This window comes from Sparus aurata, chromosome 3, assembly GCF_900880675.1.
Source record: "Sparus aurata chromosome 3, fSpaAur1.1, whole genome shotgun sequence".
NCBI lineage: Eukaryota > Metazoa > Chordata > Actinopteri > Spariformes > Sparidae > Sparus > Sparus aurata.
In genome coordinates, this window is record NC_044189.1 from 19,441,343 (window position 1) to 19,463,417 (window position 22,075).

At 39.9% G+C, this 22,075-nt stretch overlaps 1 long non-coding RNA gene across 1 annotated transcript in view; it reads right to left on the reverse strand.

Moving 5' to 3' along the window:
- The window catches only part of LOC115577013 (uncharacterized), a 16,572-nt gene extending 7,758 nt beyond the window's left edge, over positions 1 to 8,814 (reverse strand). The window contains exon 1 of the long non-coding RNA XR_003982997.1: positions 8,375 to 8,814. This is a non-coding gene — a long non-coding RNA (uncharacterized LOC115577013). The remainder of the gene's footprint in view (positions 1 to 8,374) is intronic.
- Positions 8,815 to 22,075: the final 13,261 nt, after the last annotated feature.

Below are 22,075 nucleotides of genomic sequence, written 5' to 3' on the forward strand. Positions count from 1 at the left end.
TGCAGTCCGTTGCTACGGCCCTTGCCAACGGTCACCTAGCAACCAAAAACAGCTGGGCCAAGAGAGAGAGTGACAGACAGACAGACACTAGACACACATCAGACAGACAGACAGACAGACAGACACACAGGAGACGCACATCAGACAGACAGACAGACAGACACACACACAGGAGACACGCATCAGACAGACAGACAGACAGACAGACAGACACACATGAGACGCACATCAGACAAACAGACAGACAGACACACAGGAGACACACATCAGACAGACAGACAGACAGGAGACACACATCAGACAGACAGACAGACAGACAGGAGACACACATCAGACGGACAGACAGACAGAGCGACATGTAGACACACACACACAGAGCTGCGAGTTTTTCAAACATCTCCTGCTCTGGCATATATTCAGCTAGAAACACCATTCAAGCTTTAAAATGTAGGCACAGGTCTTGAGTATTTTTGTTGTATATGAACTTTTTTCCTATAATGTGTAGTTTTTGAACTGTGATCCTTGAACGATGGTGAGTGATTTTGGAGAAATTCAGGGTTTTCAATGATCGTGTATGGGGGAATGTTCGTGCAGCAGAGTGGAGAGGGCCAACTGACTCCCTCACAGTCCGTTGCTACGGCCCCTGCCAACTGTCACCTAGCAACCGAAATCAGCTGGGCAAAGAGAGAGAGTGACAGACAGACAGACAGACAGACAGGAGACATACATCAGACAGACAGACAGATAGGAGACACACATCGGACAGACAGACAGACAGACAGACAGACAGGAGACACACATGAGACAGACAGACAGACAGAGAGACATGTACACACACACACACACATCCATGCTTAAGCGTCCTTAAGGCCTTTCCCGCTTGATGGTGAGGAAACTTTTTTCTGCAAATTCCCGACCATTCAACCTTATAGTTTTATGCATCTTTGGCAGTATGTTCAGCAGATTTTGCTTCAGTCTTCAGCATTCACACTGTATTTTCGTAGGAAATGCAAATGTTTCTAGTTATTATTATTCTTCTTCCGTACGTTTTTTGGCACCTATCTCCTCCTACAAATCTTGACCGATTCAAACCATTCAAATATCAAAATGTTCAGCCTTTTTAGGACATGATCGGGTCTATTTTTCTCGTTTCAATCTTTTATACTTTTGGAAATATTAAGCTTTTAATGCAAAATTTTCCCCATTCATTCTTATGGGGATTTTTTCAAATTTCATTCTGCTATAACTTCAGCATACGTTCAGCTATTCAAACCATTCAAACATTCAAATGTTCAGCTTTTTCAACCCTTTCAACCCTATGCTTTTCAACTTTTCAACTTTTCAACTTTTTCAGCTATTCAGCTTTTTCCAAAAAAAATTTAACATTGCAGCAGATGGGAAAAGCTTCAAATCCTCTTCAAAACTCATCGACTTTCAACCTCTTCTTGTTACTCATACGTTGAGCGAGAGACACCATTCAAACTTTAAATGAATCACAAAACCTTGAACTATTGACCTTGTATTCAGTTTTTAAAAATCTTGTACGGTTTTGAAATGGTCGCAGTTTTAGTTTTAAGGATTTTAAGCCCGTCTTCTGAGTTTATAATGGGTGTGTATTGCGTGAGCTAGAGTGCGTGACATCATCAACTGCCGCACCCCAGAGTGAGGAGCAGCTCCGAAAACGGGATTTTTTTTTGCTTCAGCTTGATTTGGATCCCACATCTTGTACTTGACATAGACAATATAGGCATATAAATGTAGGAAATCTTGTTGGGTTTCAGCTGATGGTCTCATTTCAGCTGTAGGACTTACGGTTTTGGATTTAGAAGCCCGAGAGCGACAAGCACTCCTGAATGTTCCCCATAAGCCGCAATGTTAATTTTGAGCCAAAATTTCTGGAGGATCGCAGGCGGTACATGTTTTGTCTCTCGCTCCTGTGCCCTCATTATGCACTCTACAGAAATAAAAATAACATGGGTGCGTTCAGCAATGTCTCCTGTTACTCACCGTGTAACATGTTTTGGCGATAACTGTAACAGTTTCCCAAAAATCGCAGGAGTTTGGGAGGCATTCTCCCATTCATTCCTTATGGGGACATTTTCGTCTGTGTTTCTGCTCCTGCTGCAGCATGTCTGCAGCCATTTTATCCTCTTTCTGCCTTTAACTTCTCACCTGTCAGCCTTTTTTCACCTTTTTAACCTCTTTCTGCCCTCTTACTCTACAAGTTTTTGGCCTTTTCAGTCTTTTTTTCACCTTTTTATGCTCATTCCGCCCTCTTACTCCACAGCCTTTCATATGTTATCACCATTTTAACCTCTTCCAGGCCTCTTACTCTACAGATTTTCATATTCTTTTCACCATTATTAACTCTTCCAACCCTCTTACTCTGCATCTTTTTACCTTTTCATCCTTTTCTCACCTTTTTGACCTCTTCCAGCCCTCTTAATCTACAGATTTTCATATTCTTTTTACCTTTTTAACCTCTTCCAACCCTCTTACTCTACATCTTTTTACCTTTTCATCCTTTTTTCACCTTTTTAACCTCTTCCAGCCCTCTTACTCTACAGCTTTTCATCCTTTATTCACCTTTTTGACCTCTTCCAGCCCTCTTACTTTACAGCTTTTCACATGTTTTCACCTTTTTAACGTCTTCCAGCCCTCTTACTCTACAGCTTTTCAATCCTTTTTCACATTTTTAAACTTTTTTGGTCCTCATCAGCCTTCAACTTTTCACCTTTTTGCCTTCTTTCACCTTTTTAAGCTCTTTCAGCCCTGTTACTCTACAGCTTTTTAGCCTTTTTAGATATTCACGTTTCTGCCTTTTCAACTCCTTCAAACATACAACTTCATGTTCAGCTAGAGAAACTGTTCAGCTATCAAAATGTTCAACTTTGTTAGCCCATTCAACCTATTACTTTTAAGCCTTTCTGCCTTTTCAGCTTCTGAAAAATTCTGCTTTTTCTGCAAATTCCCGACCATTCAACCTTATAGTTTTATGCATTTCTGGCAGTACGTTCAGCAGATTTCGCTTCAGTCTTCAGCATTCACACTGTATTTTCGTAGGAAATGCAAATGTTTCTAGTTATTATTCTTCTTCCGTACGTTTTTTGGCACCTATCTCCTCCTACAAATCTTGACCGATTCAAACCATTCAAATATCAAAATGTTCAGCCTTTTTAGGACATGATCGGGTCTATTTTTCTCGTTTCAATCTTTTATACTTTTGGAAATATTAAGCTTTTAATGCAAAATTTTCCCCATTCATTCTTATGGGGATTTTTTCAAATTTCATTCTGCTATAACTTCAGCATACGTTCAGCTATTCAAACCATTCAAACATTCAAATGTTCAGCTTTTTCAACCCTTTCAACCCTATGCTTTTCAACTTTTCAACTTTTCAACTTTTTCAGCTATTCAGCTTTTTCCAAAAAAAATTTAACATTGCAGCAGATGGGAAAAGCTTCAAATCCTCTTCAAAACTCATCGACTTTCAACCTCTTCTTGTTACTCATACGTTGAGCGAGAGACACCATTCAAACTTTAAATGAATCACAAAACCTTGAACTATTGACCTTGTATTCAGTTTTTAAAAATCTTGTACGGTTTTGAAATGGTCGCAGTTTTAGTTTTAAGGATTTTAAGCCCGTCTTCTGAGTTTATAATGGGTGTGTATTGCGTGAGCTAGAGTGCGTGACATCATCAACTGCCGCACCCCAGAGTGAGGAGCAGCTCCGAAAACGGGATTTTTTTTTGCTTCAGCTTGATTTGGATCCCACATCTTGTACTTGACATAGACAATATAGGCATATAAATGTAGGAAATCTTGTTGGGTTTCAGCTGATGGTCTCATTTCAGCTGTAGGACTTACGGTTTTGGATTTAGAAGCCCGAGAGCGACAAGCACTCCTGAATGTTCCCCATAAGCCGCAATGTTAATTTTGAGCCAAAATTTCTGGAGGATCGCAGGCGGTACATGTTTTGTCTCTCGCTCCTGTGCCCTCATTATGCACTCTACAGAAATAAAAATAACATGGGTGCGTTCAGCAATGTCTCCTGTTACTCAACATGTAACATGTTTTGCCGATAACTATAACAGTTTTCTCAAGAATCGCAGGAGTTTGGGAGGCATTCTCCCATTCATTCCTTATGGGGACATTTTCGTCTGTGTTTCTGCTCCTGCTGCAGCATGTCTGCAGCCATTTTAACCTCTTTATGCCTTTAACTTCTCACCTGTCAGCCTTTTTTCACCTGTTTAACCTCTTTCTGCCCTCTTACTCTACAACTTTTTGGCCTTTTCAGTCTTTTTTTCACCTTTTTAAGCTCATTCCGCCCTCTTACTCTACAGCTGTTCATATGTTTTCACCTTTTAACCTCTTCCAGGCCTCTTACTCTACAGATTTTCATATTCTTTTCAACTTTTTAACATCTTCCAACCCTCTTACTCTGCATCTTTTTACCTTTTCATCCTTTTCTCACCTATTTGAGCTCATGCACCCTTAAACTTCTTTACCTTTTCATCCTTCTTTCACCTTTTTAACCTCTTCCAGCCCTCTTACTCTACATATTTTCATATTCTTTTCACATTTTTAACCTCTTCCAACCCTCTTACTCTACATCTCTTTACCTGTTCATCCTTTTCTCACCTATTTGAGCTCTTACACCCTTGAACTTTTTCACCTTTTCATCCTTTTTTCACCTTTTTAACCTCTTCCAGCCCTCTTAATCTAGAGATTTTAATATTCTTGTCACCTTTTTAACCTCTTCCAACCCTCTTACTCTACATCTTTTTACCTGTTCATCCCTTTCTCACCTATTTGAGCTCTTACACCCTTAAACCTTTTCACTTTTTCATTCTTTTTTCACCTGTTTAACCTCTTCAAGCCCTCTTACTCTACATCTTTTTACCTTACATCCTTTTCTCACCTATTTGAGCTCTTTTACCCTTAAACTTTTTTATCTTTTCATCCTTTTCTCACCTTTTTGACCTCTTCCAGCCCTCTTAATCTACAGATTTTCATATTCTTTTTACCTTTTTAACCTCTTCCAACCCTCTTACTCTACATCTTTTTACCTTTTCATCCTTTTTTCACCTTTTTAACCTCTTCCAGCCCTCTTACTCTACAGCTTTTCATCCTTTATTCACCTTTTTGACCTCTTCCAGCCCTCTTACTTTACAGCTTTTCACATGTTTTCACCTTTTTAACGTCTTCCAGCCCTCTTACTCTACAGCTTTTCAACCTTTTTCACATTTTTAAACTTTTTTGGTCCTCATCAGCCTTCAACTTTTCACCTTTTTGCCTTCTTTCACCTTTTTAAGCTCTTTCAGCCCTGTTACTCTACAGCTTTTTAGCCTTTTTAGATATTCACGTTTCTGCCTTTTCAACTCCTTCAAACATACAACTTCATGTTCAGCTAGAGAAACTGTTCAGCTATCAAAATGTTCAACTTTGTTAGCCCATTCAACCTATTACTTTTAAGCCTTTCTGCCTTTTCAGCTTCTGAAAAATTCTGCTTTTTCTGCAAATTCCCGACCATTCAACCTTATAGTTTTATGCATCTTTGGCAGTACGTTCAGCAGATTTCGCTTCAGTCTTCAGCATTCACACTGTATTTTCGTAGGAAATGCAAATGTTTCTAGTTATTATTCTTCTTCCGTACGTTTTTTGGCACCTATCTCCTCCTACAAATCTTGACCGATTCAAACCATTCAAATATCAAAATGTTCAGCCTTTTTAGGACATGATCGGGTCTATTTTTCTCGTTTCAATCTTTTATACTTTTGGAAATATTAAGCTTTTAATGCAAAATTTTCCCCATTCATTCTTATGGGGATTTTTTCAAATTTCATTCTGCTATAACTTCAGCATACGTTCAGCTATTCAAACCATTCAAACATTCAAATGTTCAGCTTTTTCAACCCTTTCAACCCTATGCTTTTCAACTTTTCAACTTTTCAACTTTTTCAGCTATTCAGCTTTTTCCAAAAAAAATTTAACATTGCAGCAGATGGGAAAAGCTTCAAATCCTCTTCAAAACTCATCGACTTTCAACCTCTTCTTGTTACTCATACGTTGAGCGAGAGACACCATTCAAACTTTAAATGAATCACAAAACCTTGAACTATTGACCTTGTATTCAGTTTTTAAAAATCTTGTACGGTTTTGAAATGGTCGCAGTTTTAGTTTTAAGGATTTTAAGCCCGTCTTCTGAGTTTATAATGGGTGTGTATTGCGTGAGCTAGAGTGCGTGACATCATCAACTGCCGCACCCCAGAGTGAGGAGCAGCTCCGAAAACGGGATTTTTTTTTGCTTCAGCTTGATTTGGATCCCACATCTTGTACTTGACATAGACAATATAGGCATATAAATGTAGGAAATCTTGTTGGGTTTCAGCTGATGGTCTCATTTCAGCTGTAGGACTTACGGTTTTGGATTTAGAAGCCCGAGAGCGACAAGCACTCCTGAATGTTCCCCATAAGCCGCAATGTTAATTTTGAGCCAAAATTTCTGGAGGATCGCAGGCGGTACATGTTTTGTCTCTCGCTCCTGTGCCCTCATTATGCACTCTACAGAAATAAAAATAACATGGGTGCGTTCAGCAATGTCTCCTGTTACTCAACATGTAACATGTTTTGCCGATAACTATAACAGTTTCTCAAGAATCGCAGGAGTTTGGGAGGCATTCTCCCATTCATTCCTTATGGGGACATTTTCGTCTGTGTTTCTGCTCCTGCTGCAGCATGTCTGCAGCCATTTTAACCTCTTTCTGCCTTTAACTTCTCACCTGTCAGCCTTTTTTCACCTGTTTAACCTCTTTCTGCCCTCTTACTCTACAACTTTTTGGCCTTTTCAGTCTTTTTTTCACCTTTTTAAGCTCATTCCGCCCTCTTACTCTACAGCTGTTCATATGTTTTCACCTTTTAACCTCTTCCAGGCCTCTTACTCTACAGCTTACATCCTTTATTCACCTTTTTAACCTCTTCCAGCCCTCTTACTCTAAAGCTTTTCCCATGTTTTCACCTTTTTAGCCTCTTCCAGCCCTTTTACTCTACAGCTTTTCATCCTTTTTCACCTTTTTAACCTCTTCCAGCACTCTTACTCTACAGCTTTTCATCCTTTTTTCACCTTTTTAACCTCTTCCAGCCCTCTTACTCTAAAGCTTTTCCCATGTTTTCACCTTTTTAGCCTCTTCCAGCCCTTTTACTCTACAGCTTTTCATCCTTTTCTCACCTATTTAACCTCTTCCAGCCCTCTTACTCTACAGCTTTTCATCCTTTTTCACCTTTTTCACCTCTTCCAGCCCTCTTACTCTACAGCTTTTTATCCTTTATTCACCTTTTTAACCTCTTCCAACCCTCTTACTCTATATCTTTTTACCTTACATCCTTTTCTCACCTATTTGAGCTCTTTCAACCTTAAATTTTTCACCTTTTCATCCTTTTCTCACCTTTTTGACCTCTTCCAGCCCTCTTAATCTACAGGTTTTTATAGTCTTTTCACCTTTTTAACCTCTTCCAACTCTCTTACTCTACAGCTTTTCATGTTTTCACCTTTTTAACCTCTTCCAGCCCTCTGACTATGCAGCTTTTCATATGTTTTCACCTTTTTAACCTCTTCCAGCCTTCTAACTCTACAGCTTTTCATCCTTTTTCACCTTTTTCGGTCCTCGTCAGCCTTTAACTTTTCACCTTTTTAGCCTTCTTTCATCATTTTAACATCTTCCTGCCCCCTACTCTACAGCTTTTCATATTTGTTCACCTTTTTAACGTCCTCCAGCCCTCTTACCGAACAGCTTTTCATCGCTTTCATTCCTTTTACACCTTTTTAAGCTCTTTCGCCCTTTGACTTTTTTACATTTTCATCCCTTTTTCACCTTTTTAACCTCTTCCAGCCCTCTTACTCTACAGCTTTTCATATGTTATCACCATTTTATCCTCTTCCAGCACTCTTACTCTACAACTGTTCATATTTTTTCACCTTTTAAACCTCTTACAGCCCTCTTACTCTGCAACTTTTCATCCTTTATTCACCTTTTTAACCTCTTCCAACCCTCTTACTCTACATCTTTTTACCTTTTCATCCTTTTCTCACCTATTTTAGCTCTTTCACCCTCAAGCTTTTTCAACTTTTCATCCTTTTTTGACCTTTTTAACCTCTTCCAGCCCTCTTACTCTACAGCTTTTCATATGTTATGACCATTTTATCCTCTTCCAGCACTCTTACTCTACAACTGTTCATATTTTTTCACCTTTTAAACCTCTTTCTGCCCTCTTACTCTGCAACTATTTGGCCTTTTCAGTCTTTTTTCACCTTTTTAAGCTCTTTCCGCCAGGAGCCCTGCAGCTTTACAGGGGCACAGCCCCCCATCCCCTCACACACACACACACACACACACACAAACACATCCTCATCATATTAGTGCCAAACAGACAAATGCACTATGAATCTGAATAGTCTTGCGTCTGACCAATGTCCTCCTCAACAGATATATCTGTTTCTATGGAATCTGTTCCCTCAGTGTGATGAAGTGATGGTCCCTCATGTCTTTTCCCTCTCTCTCGTCTGTCTCTCTCCTCCACTTCCTCTCTCTGACTTGACTGTCCACCTGCATCTTCTCCTGCTTTCACCTGTCACAGGAGCTGTCAACTACTCCATTCTGTGATCATAAACTGTCTGTGATGAAAAATAGACTCAATGTGAAATTTAATCTGGAATTTTACAGGGGGGCACAGCACATGTTTACCGGGGCATGTGTCCCGGTAAAAAGTGTCTGGCTACGCCCCTGCTTTCCGCCCTCTTACTCTACAGCTTTTTAGCCTTTTCAGCCTTTATTCACCTTTTTAAGCTCTTTCAGCCCTCTTACTCTACAGCTTTTTAGCCTTTTTAGATATTCAACTTCTGCCTTTTCAACTCCTTTGAAAATTCAACTTCATATTCAGCTAGAAAAACTGTTCAGCTACCAAAATGTTGAACTTTGTTAGCCCATTAAACCTCTTGCCTTTCTGCCTTACCAGCTATTGGAAAATTCTGCTTTTTCTGCAAATTCCCGACCATTCAACCTTATAGTTTTATGCATTTTCGGCAGTACGTTCAGCAGATTTCGCTTCAGTCTTCAGCATTCACACTGTATTTTCGTAGGAAATGCAAATTTTTCTAGTTATTATTCTTCTTCCGTACGTTTTTTGGCACCTATCTCCTCCTACAAATCTTGACCGATTCAAACCATTCAAATATCAAAATGTTCAGCCTTTTTAGGACATGATCGGGTCTATTTTTCTCGTTTCAATCTTTTATACTTTTGGAAATATTAAGCTTTTAATGCAAAATTTTCCCCATTCATTCTTATGGGGATTTTTTCAAATTTCATTCTGCTATAACTTCAGCATACGTTCAGCTATTCAAACCATTCAAACATTCAAATATTCAGCTTTTTCAACCCTTTCAACCCTATGCTTTTCAACTTTTCAACTTTTCAACTTTTTCAGCTATTCAGCTTTTTCCAAAAAAAATTTAACATTGCAGCAGATGGGAAAAGCTTCAAATCCTCTTCAAAACTCATCGACTTTCAACCTCTTCTTGTTACTCATACGTTGAGCGAGAGACACCATTCAAACTTTAAATGAATCACAAAACCTTGAACTATTGACCTTGTATTCAGTTTTTAAAAATCTTGTACGGTTTTGAAATGGTCGCAGTTTTAGTTTTAAGGATTTTAAGCCCGTCTTCTGAGTTTATAATGGGTGTGTATTGCGTGAGCTAGAGTGCGTGACATCATCAACTGCCGCACCCCAGAGTGAGGAGCAGCTCCGAAAACGGGATTTTTTTTTGCTTCAGCTTTATTTGGATCCCACATCTTGTACTTGACATAGACAATATAGGACAATAGACAATATACACCTTTTTAAGCTCTTTCGCCCTTTGACTTTTTTACATTTTCATCCCTTTTTCACCTTTTTAACCTCTTCCAGCCCTCTTACTCTACAGCTTTTCATCCTTTATTCACCTTTTTGACCTCTTCCAGCCCTCTTACTTTACAGCTTTTCACATGTTTTCACCTTTTTAACGTCTTCCAGCCCTCTTACTCTACAGCTTTTCAACCTTTTTCACATTTTTAAACTTTTTTGGTCCTCATCAGCCTTCAACTTTTCACCTTTTTGCCTTCTTTCACCTTTTTAAGCTCTTTCAGCCCTGTTACTCTACAGCTTTTTAGCCTTTTTAGATATTCACGTTTCTGCCTTTTCAACTCCTTCAAACATACAACTTCATGTTCAGCTAGAGAAACTGTTCAGCTATCAAAATGTTCAACTTTGTTAGCCCATTCAACCTATTACTTTTAAGCCTTTCTGCCTTTTCAGCTCCTGAAAAATTCTGCTTTTTCTGCAAATTCCCGACCATTCAACCTTATAGTTTTATGCATCTTTGGCAGTATGTTCAGCAGATTTCGCTTCAGTCTTCAGCATTCACACTGTATTTTCGTAGGAAATGCAAATGTTTCTAGTTATTATTATATCTTCCGGGTCAGAAATTTCAGACCTTAACTCCTTCCACATTTTTCAACGGATTCACTCCATTCAAACACAGAATATTCATCTCAATTGGGAATCAACCGCGTCTATTTATCTAATTGATATCATTCATAATTTCAGAAATATTAGACGTTTTTCGGCCTTTTTTTCCCATTCAAGCAGATGACGGAATCTTTAAAAATCTTCAATTTTCACACTTTTTCATGCATTTTCAAAGCTAATCTAATCATTCATACGTCCACATTAAAACTCCATTCAAACAGTTAAACGTTCACAAAGATTAGGACTTTCTCCCCTGAATTCAGCTTTGTCACAGCATTCATACTTTTTGCACAGTCGCACTTCAAACATTGGAAACTTTTCAGCCACTTTGAGATTTTTGCATTGGTGTGTATGGGGTGGAATGTTCACAGCCAGAGTGCAGGGGCCAACTGACAGAGTGAGCAGGAGCTGCAATTTATTCAGAAAATCTTGTCTTCAACTCGCCACCATTTCCACAATGTTCACTCCAGCAGAAAAATAAAAACACCAGATTGTAGGTACACTCGTGCTGGTGCCTACAGTCGATCTCTGGAGGCAATCGGACAAAAACCTTTGGCTCAGTGGGCATTTCACTGACAGGAACACCGACCAACTGCCGCATAGAGTCCCATTAAAATGAGAGGAAAAATTATCTAGATTCAGACAAACACATTCACTTTTCTAAACTGCTCAACAAGACACATTTCTGACCACAGACACACAAAAAATTCACAGAATGCTCAAAAGACTCTCATAGTTTCGACCATATCATCATTTTAGTGATAGCAGTTACTGTTTTGCAGAGAGAAGTATGATAATGTGAGGTGAGCCTCAGCTGAAATCACTGTTAAATCAGCTCTCATAGTCCGTTACCAGGACCAGCGCGGTTACCATCACCGTGGCAACCGAGATGAACTGAGCCAACACAGGGAGACAGATTTATCAATGAGTCAGTTTGATAGACACACACACATGCAGTCAGATATGCATGTGTGAGCATGCACACATGACCACACATGTACAGACACACACACACACACACAGACACACACACACACACAGACACACAGACACACACACACACACACACATAAAGCCATGTTTAAGCACACACTCACATGCACACAAACGCACACGCACACACACAGTATATTTCCCAACATTTAAACTATATTTAATGATTAACTTTTTTCTTTCATTCAAGCCGGGAACTCCATTCAAGTAATTAAATGTTTTAATTATCGATATATTGAGATTTATTGAATTTCTCAGTCAGATTCAGTGTATTCAGAGTATTTGATTCATTCTCACTGTAACATCTCTTCATACTCCATCGGCTGCTTTTTAACATAAATTTAAGCTAGCATTGCAGTTTGTCTCAGACCTTATATTCTATTTTTAATGCTTCATTCTCACCAAACTATTAGGAAGCTTCATCCTCTTCAGATGAGACCTCAAATGAATTAAAGCAACCAATTCAGTTTGGCCTTAGTTTTTCAACCAATTCTACATTATTTTTAACCCAGGAACTCTGTTTAAATTTATTTACATATTCCCAATCATCGACACATCGAGATTTATTGAATTTTTCAGTCTGATTCAGTCTTTGACTCATTCTCACTGTAACATCTCTTCAAACTCTATATATTTTAATGCTTCATTCTCACCCAACTATTACAAAGTTCATTCTCTTCAGACGAGACTTCAGATGAATTAAAGCTACCAATTCAGTTTGGCTTTAGTTTTTTAACAAATTCTACGTGATTTCACAGTTTTCAGATATTGTGGACATAATTCAAAGTTTTCACAGCTTGCAATCCGCATTTGGCTTCAGCTGGTCAACAGGGAGCATTCACAACCGCAAGTTCTTCAGAACTTGCCTTTTCTAGTTAATATTATTCTTCTTCCGTACGTTTTTTGACATGCTACTCCTCCTTCAAACTTGACCGATTCAAACCATTCGAATATCAAAATGTTCAGCTTTTTAAGGACATGGGTACTTCTATTTTTCTCATTTCAATCTTTTATACTTTTGGAAATATTAAGCTTTCAATGCTAAATTTTTCCCATTCATCCTTATGGGGATTTTTTCAAATTTCATTCTGCTATAACTTCAGCATACGTTCAGCTATTCAAACCATTCAAACATTCAAATGTTCAGCTTGTTTAGCTCTTTCAACCTTCTGCTTTTCAACTTTTCAACTTTTCATCTTTTTCAGCTATTCAGCTTTTTCCGACAATAATTTAACATTGAATCAAATGGGAACAGCTTCAAATCCTCTTCAAAACTCATCGAATTTCAACCTCTTCTTGTCCCTCATACGTTGAGCGAGAGACACCTTTCAATCTTTAAATGAATCACAAAACCTTGAACTATCGACCTTGTATTCAGTTTTTAAAAATCTTGTACGGTTTTGAAATGGTCGCAGTTTTAGTTTCAAGGATTTTAAGCCCGTCTTCTGAGTTTATAATGGGTGTGTATTGCGTGAGCTAGAGTGCGTGACATCATCAACTGCCGCACCCCAGAGTGAGGAGCAGCTCCAAAAACGGGATTTTTTTTTGCTTCAGCTTGATTTGGGTCCCACATCTTGTACTTGACATAGACAATATAGGCACATAAATGCAGGAAATCTTGTTGGGTTTCAGCTGATGGTCTCATTTCAGCTGTAGGACTTACGGTTTTGGATTTAGAAGCCCGAAAGCGACAAGCACTCCTGAATCTTCCCCATAAGCCGCAATGTTAATTTTGAGCCAAAATTTCTGGAGGATCGCAGACAGTACATGTTTTGTCTCTCGCTCCTGTGCCCTCATTATGCACTCTACAGTAATGAAAATTACATGGGTGCGTTCAGCAATGTCTCCTGTTACTCACTATATAGCAATCGCAGGAGTTTGGGAGGCATTATCCCATTCATTCCTTATGGGGACATTTTCGTCTGTGTTTCTGCTCCTGCTGCAGCATGTCTGCAGCCATTTGAAGCTCTTTCTGCCTTTAACTTCTCACCTTTCAGCCTTTTTTCACCTTTTTAACCTCTTTCTGCCCTCTTACTCTACAACTTTTTGGCCTTTTCAGTCTTTTTTTCTCCTTTTTAAGCTCATTCCGCCCTCCTATTCTACAGCTGTTCATATGTTTTCACCTTTTAACCTCTTCCAAGCCTCTTACTCTACTGCTTGTCATCCTTTATTCACCTTTTTAACCTCTTCCAGCCCTCTTACTCTACAGATTTTCATATTCTTTTCACCTTTTTAACCTCTTCCAACCCTCTTACTCTACATCTTTTTACATTTTCATCCTTTTCTCACCTATTTTAGCTCTTTCACCCTTAAACTTTTTTAACTTTTCATCCTTTTTATCCTCTTCCAGCCCTCTTACTCTACAGCTGTTCATATGTTTTCACCTTTTAACCTCTTCCAAGCCTCTTACTCTACTGCTTGTCATCCTTTATTCACCTTTTTAACCTCTTCCAGCCCTCTTACTCTACAGATTTTCATATTCTTTTCACCTTTTTAACCTCTTCCAACCCTCTTACTCTACATCTTTTTACATTTTCATCCTTTTCTCACCTATTTTAGCTCTTTCACCCTTAAACTTTTTTAACTTTTCATCCTTTTTATCCTCTTCCAGCACTCTTACTCTACAACTGTTCATATTTTTTCACCCTTTTAACCTCTTCCACCCCTCTTACTCTACACCTTTTTATGTTTTCACCTTTTGAACCTCTTCCAGCCCTCTTACTTTACATCTTTTCATATGTTTTCACCGTTTTAACCTCTTACAGCCCTCTTACTCTACAGCTTTTCATCCTTTTTCACCTTTTTAAACTTTTTTGGTCCTCGTCAGCCTTGAACTTTTCAACTTTTTTGCCTTCTTTCACCTTTTTAAGCTCTTTCAGCCCCGTTACTCTACAGCTTTTTAGCCTTTTTAGATATTCATGTTTCTGCCTTTTCAACTCCTTCAAACATACAACTTCATGTTCAGCTAGAGAAACTGTTCAGCTATCAAAATGTTCAACTTTGTTAGCCCATTAACCCATTGCTTTTAAGCCTTTCTACCTTACCAGCTATTGGAAAATTCTGCCTTTTCTGCAAAATCCCGACCATTCAGCCTATAGTTTTATGCATTTCCGGCAGTACGTTCAGCAGATTTCACTTCAGTCTTCAGCATTCACACTGTATTTTCGTAGGAAATGCAAATTTTTCTAGTTTGGAATGTTATTGAAGGGAATGTGTCCACAGCAATAAAACTGTTAAAGTACAAACTTTAAACATTCAAACAAGTCAACCCATGTTTTAAAATGTAACTTGGTTGAACAGAGCTCATACTTTTGTTGTAACAGTTTTGTCACCATTTCATCATGTATAGAACTACAAATGCAAGAAAGTTGTTAGTTGGCAGTGAAATCTTGTTTCAGAAACATGCACGCATCTACAAGTTAACTTGACTAAAAGTTCATGCATAAGCAACTAATACATGCGTAATCACTTAGTTATACCCATTGTACTCTACACAAACACAAGTACTGTGTCGTTTTGCTGAAAGTGTCCTAACATATCAGTATATCAACTGACAACCATTTCACTTGACATAGCCTCTGTCATTTTGACACTGAAGGTGACATAATAACGCTTTGACAGTTGACACCAGGTGGAACAAACCTTTTTGAATGGTTACATGTGTTTATGTCAGGTGTCATGTTTGCCTAATGCATAACCCCCTTCAAATGAAATGCACATAGGAGCACACACCACCAGCTTGAAGTATATTTTCAGTCTTAGTGTTACGAAAAAGTGATCTGCCATTTGAGTATTACTCTGGTGTATGTCTTTTTCTTTTGTTCTTTAGCTACTCGTTTTGAGACAACTTGTAAACTGAACTCACTGCTGAAGGAAGACAAACCTGCAGAGCTGACAAAGAGGGTGTCAGTGGCCGCCCAAAAGTATGGGGATGATTCGGATGGCTCAACCGATACTGAGACTCAGTCATTGCAAGTTAAGGTGATGTTAATTTACTTTTAGCTCCTGTGTATTGACCATATTTCACGGTAGTAACGTAAAATAGAGTGTAAGGGGTTGGCACTACTGTGTAATAGGCATTACATCTAGCTAGAAAAGAAAATCTGTAAAGATTACAGGGTTTTCCCTGCCATTATACGGCTTAGGCACGGTGCCCAAGCATTTTTGCCTCCCGCCTAAGCAGGGTTCTCCCCAGACGGTGGAACAGCGGCGCTACGCCGCTATACCGGTAGGTCAGCGCCGCTATACTCCACGCGTGACGGTGACGAGCGTCCGTCCGTTCCCCGGTTGAGGGCTAGGAGCTCCCGGCTGACGGCAATGAGTGTCCGTCTGTGTCTCTTCCCCCCCCTCCCCCCCCTCCCCCCTCCCCCCCTCCCCCGGACTGAAGTTGACGAGCGTTCGACCACCCCCCCGGACAGACGGTGCGCCGCAACACAAAAAATTTCTGGGGAGAACCCTGGATTACTGATTCTTGATGTTGATTCTGTTGTACAGTATGGCTGCTCAACTCCAGCGACAACCATGTTTGTCTTTTGGTATTCTATCTGATGATTCTATTTTTTTTCTCTTAACACCCAGAAGTCAAAGGTTCCCATGAGGACAGACCCCGCAGAGGAGTTTCTTAAGCAATACGGTCAATCACAGCCTTCTCCAGATAATCATAACAATCCGAGGAAGACTGTAGTTGAATTACAGCAGGAGATCAAGGACCTAAAAGCAGAGAATTCTAAATTGAAGGAGATGGTTCTTCAAGGTATCATTATATCAATATTTGAGCCATTAGACAACTATTACACTTTTTTTTCTAAATGACTGTAAGCTGAATTGACTGTGTTATAGGCTACTTTGGCCTGAAGAAGAGGGTTGATAACAGTTTGTTTGTTTTTGATATACTATGTCTAGATGTACCAGGACTCCTACAGAGCATGAGGAACATAATTGATTCGGCTGCATCTCCTGAGAGATCCAGATTGGAGCTTACCACACCACCGCTGGCCCTCCCAGGTTCTCCGCAGTCCGAGTCCAGTTCTCCATCTGCCACTTCACTGCTGTCCTTGCCCAGATCTACGCTGTCCAGTTCCAGGTCTGCATCTGTCACTCCATCACTGACTGTCTCCCAGTCTTTTAAGGCAATTGTTTTATAAAGAATGACTAAATACAGCACATAAAATTGACCTTTTAATAATTATGGCAGATCTAATGTGCTTTTATGTCTAAAATCTGTTGGGCTGAACAAATCATCCATTTTCTAACTTTAAATGCTCACCCTGTGTCCTTGTCTAAACAGGTTGAGATCCATCCTGGGACCAGAGTCATAGTTGAGAAACTGGCATGGGCCTATGCCCTCGATGCAAATTCGGCCTCAGTATTTGTAAGACATCTGCTCACTGCAGTCTTCCCGGTAGAAGTACTGCTGGTGAGCAATCTTCGGGGGAACAAACGAGGCAGAGGAGATGCTCGTCTACCACTGGACAAAAATAAATTGGATGCCATTTACAGTACGTTTTCGGCTTTTCATGGTCATTTATTTGTCATCTTACAACACAGGGTTGCAAAACAAAATGAGCTGTAGCCCCTACATACATAGTACAAATATACAGATAATTGAATTTGTAATGAAAATAGATTAAAACAATATATACAGTTAATTATATAGCCTATATCTGCATACGTATACACCTCAGATTCAATAGGTATTTCCCCAATAGTCTACGCTTTTGTGTATTTCCTGATTTCAGCCTACTGTACTAAGGTTTTACATTCTTGTTTTTTGTTTGTTTGTTTTTGTTCATATGTAGATACAACTCTTGAGGGGTGGCCAGGGAACCAGCTCTCCAGCATTGGAAGCACGATCAACGCCAAGATTATCGAGCTCCGGTCAAAAAGTACTACGCACTACTTAGTGCTTATTTATCGGTGTGCAAGGAAAATAAAATCACCATACTTGTAATGCGTACTGTAGATGTGCTGGTAGATTACATCAGTGAAGCATGCTAAACAGTAGGCAGTACTACCATTTGCTCAGAGATCTTTGCCGATGTTCAACCTTACCGCTATCTGAGTTAGGGTCTAGTGTGAAAAACGCCTGCAGTTGTTGAAGATGTTCTCTGTCTCTGGGGTGCAGCTCTGAATGACAGCCAGCCCTGTCATTTGACATCACTGGAGGTGGAACAACAGATTTGCAGCTGTGCACCAGAGACACAGAGAACATCCTCAACAACTGCAGATGTTTTTCACGTTATATCCCTAACTCGGATAGATAGAGGTAAAGTTAAAAATCGTCAAAATTTCCCTTTAAGCCCTGTTTTTTTAGTTGATGGTGACACTGTTCCCATATTAGAGAAGGAGTAGATTAAGCATATGCTCTTCATGTCTGTATCCAGGCATGACACGTGTTTGAAACAGATTTCTATCTTGCCACTAGTTCATTCAAAGGATATCTTTGAAAACACAATCTTCCCTAAGATTAGCGTTTATTGCTGTTTGTTTACTGCTGTCGGCACTGTAATCCCAGCAATGTTCCACTGTTAATAAAGACTACTGACTTGAAAGTTTGCAGCCATGTTTTCAACATAATAGATCTATACAGACTGCATTTATATCACTATTTGGTGAAATTAGTTGTTCTGGGCGATGACCAGGCAAACCACGTCTTGCCAGTTTTAAACTTGTTTGATCCAAGACAGTATCAGTATAGGAACAAATAAAGTCATGTCATTTTAATATGTGATTACTATGTTTTTGACTATAGAAACTTGTATGAAATTTTATAAATTAATACATAAAATGCATATATTTATTATATTGTAATGGTAACTTGCATTGCAAGACATATAAGAATCTTATGTAAAAAAAAACATAAAAAAGCATAGTTTACATGACATTAACATACAAAACACCTATATATAATTGTATATATTCATGTGTAAAAAGTATATGTTTTTTTATACTGATATGATCATTTTAATGGACTGACATACAACAGTCTTATAAAAAACATAAAGAAAGCATAGTTTGCCTTTAAATCAAATGCACTTTACACACAAAAATCATATATATAATATTATATATTTATATAAAAAAGCAAATGTGTTCACCACCCCCAGCAGTCTCTCTCCCTCCTTCGGGGGAAAAACCGCCTGAAAGTGCAGGCTGCCTTCCAGCAGTCTCCCTCTCTCCGCCAGGGCCAGAACATCCTGATGAAAGTGCATTGCGCTTTCTGCAAGTTTTTTCTGCATGTGTAGTTACGCGGGCAATAAGTCGTGCTGAGTCCTAGGGGACAGATGGGAAGAGTGATACTGTTTTGCCATTTTTGCCTGATTTTCCTTTGTCTGTATCCCACAGTGAACTGCAGAGTGAACAGAGCTGACCGATCTTTGGATGAGCTGTTAGGGTCTGTGCTGACACCCCGTGAGCTGAAAAGTGTTGCCAGCAGTTACTTTCTCCAGGATGGTATTCTAGTGAGAAAGTGGGTGCTCCATGGGGAGGATTTTGTTGGGGATCCCATCTTTCAAGTGGTCGTTCCGTTCAAATTTCGTGGTTTGGTGTTAAAGTTGGCCCATGATGTTCCAGTTCCACTGCAGCTGATTCCAGCTATCAGTTAGCCATTTGAGTACTTTCTCATTGACTGTGTGGGGTCGTTGCCCAAGGCCAGGTCTGGTTGTAAGTATTTGCTGTCGGTTATGTGTCAGAGCACCAGGTACCCAGCAGCTTATCCTTTGCGTACCATTACAGCAAGAGCTGTGGTTAGGGCCCTGGCACAGTTTGTTTCGGTTTTTAGCATACCTAGAGTGATCCAAAGTGACCAGGGATCTAATATTTCCTCACACCTGTTGGGCCAAGTGTTAAAACTCCTGGGAATTAGACACAACCAGTCTTCAGCTTGTCACGCTCAGAGTCAAGGCGCTTTGGAGCGCTTTCATCAAACACTTAAATCACTTTTGTGTGCGTACTGTACTGAGCTTGATCGGGACTGGGAAGATGGGCTCCCTTGGTTGCTTCTAGCTGCACGGGAGGAAGTGCAAGAAAGCACAGGGTTTAGCCCAAATGATTTGGTGTTTGGTCATACTGTACGGGGTCCAATGTCTGTGTTTAAGGATGGATGGAAGGGGTCAGATCCACCCACTAACTTAATTGACTATGTCAGTGGGTTTAGGCATAGGCTATACACCGCTGGGGAGCTGGCAAAGCACATGGTGGCTACATCCCAGGCTAAAATGAAGGAGAGGTATGATCGCAGAGCTGAGCTGCGTGAGTTTAGTGAGGGCGATCAAGTTTTGGCTCTGTGTCCATTAGTGAGTTCACCCTTCCAGGCCAAGTTTATGGGTCCTTATACAGTGGTTGAACATGTTTCAGACCTAAACTATTTAATTTCAACTCCTGGTCGGAGGAAGTCAGTTAAACTGTTTCATGTGAATCTGCTTAAGCCCTACTATGCTCACTCTCCCAGTGCATCCGGTGCTGACCAGCAGGGGTCAGTGGCAGTGAGTCCTGCCTTGGTAGTTGGTACAGTGGGAGTGGTTTCGGGTGAATGTCTGGATGGTGTTCTTTGGCCTGATGAGGGGCTGTTGTCGGGCCGGTTGAAAAATCCAGAGACCTTGAAGAGTCTTCAAGGGTTGGTTGGCTATTTGCCAGAAGCACAAGCTATGGTATTTGACTCTGGTTTGTTTGGTGACGTGCCGTCCTGCACCGATTGGGTTGCACCTGACCACCAGACCACAATCCACTAACCTTTTTTACATTCTTTGTGGTGCCCCAATCAGAGGCTGATTAGGTGGTCGCTGTTCCTGCAGTCTTGTAATCTGGACATCCGACACATTAACGGCCGTGGTTGCAGATGCACTGTCTTGGGCTCCAGTGATGGAGTAGGAACCTGTTCACCTTCTGTTCTCCCTTCCCCTCTGTATTAATTGAAATTGGCCCTTATAGGTTGGGATGTTGTTGTTTTGGGGAATGGATGTTGGAACTGGCAGATTGTAAGTATACTGTAATCATTGTAGTATTTGATTATGTAGTTCTCACTTTGGTATCATGTTTTATGTATTATGTTGTGATGGAGATCCTGTGAGGACCCCCGTCTTATGGGGGCGGGGTTGACGACCCTCCCTGCTCTCTCTCCCTCTTCTGACATCACCAGGTTCGTCAGCAGCATTGGCACCAGCCGGGCTGGGAGAGTCTGGGTGCTTGTAACTCTCTCCTGGAGCTCAGTAGCAGCAGCCTTTATTAAATTGGCATCAATAAAAAATGTCAGGGAAGGAAATAGTGTTCACTTACTTGTTTGAAAAGAACAATTTTAGATGTGTTTTTATTGCAGAATTTATTATTAGTTATTGTAGCAAAGAAAATGCTCTTTCAAACTACATGAACTACAGTCCCCCTCCTTCTTCCCTAATCCAACCTCTTCTTCTACCAGCTTTTGAGTTTGCTACTGTAGTGCCACCTATGTACAAATCATAGTCAAGCACAAAAACAGACCTCTGCCCATAAGTGCATTCTAGTTGTCAGTTAGTGCAGTTGTGACCTTTTATACCATGGATTTGACCTATGGAGGATGATGCGTTAAACAATTAGGCTTATCTTCATTTTTATGAGGCCTGCCGCTTATTGGGAGCGGAGGAACAGTATATGGCATCTAAGTTGGCTAATGCTCCACCATGTTTGCAAAAATGTGTGATCTTGCTTACAGACAGACACAGGTGAAAGTGTTTCCTTCCACCCCTGCAGGGATGACAGAAGTAAAAATGATGATAATGCAACACTTTTCTCACTATATGAGCTATTATTACATTATGAGAGGTATCAATAAGGCTCTTGTAATAATAAGTAGTAATAAGTTATTACATTATTACATTATGTGCAAAGCCCTTTGTTACGTTATGTGTCTGTGTCATATTTTCAGCAGGGTGTAAATTTAAGTTCACAATCTGGACTGTTTGCTAACATCAGCTGAGCTACTTGTTAACTGCTCATGTAAATTCGGACCGGGCTGCATTTCTAGTTTTTTAAAGGCTGAAGCTATACAAAAACTGACAGGAAAAAGATTGGATCAACCGATATGGCTCATTAATGATGGAGATCAGTGATAGATGGTAAAAAATAAAATAAAAAAAAACATGATCAGGGCATCCCTAGTTAAAACCAAATCTTAGAGACTTAAAAATTGCACGAGCAAGGTAGGGCTCAATGTTCTCTGGCGTCAGGTGTGCAAGAGACAGTCAATTAGACCACTAACAATGGTCAATGAGTGGGTCACAGTTTGTAAAAGCATTCAATGTTGCTGATCATTTAAATGAATGAAATATAAGCATTGCTCTCTTGTGCAGTGTTCCATTTCTTTAAAATAGTGCAAGATGGGTATGTCTGTTCATTTCAGGCGACATAATGAAGCCTAGTGCTTCGATGCTGTCCACTGAAGGACAGGTGGTGATGGGACCACATGAGCATTCTCTAATTTGTCCTCTGTATTTGGTCAATCTGAATCAAATTCAGAAGCCCAGCACTCCTCAACAATCTCCT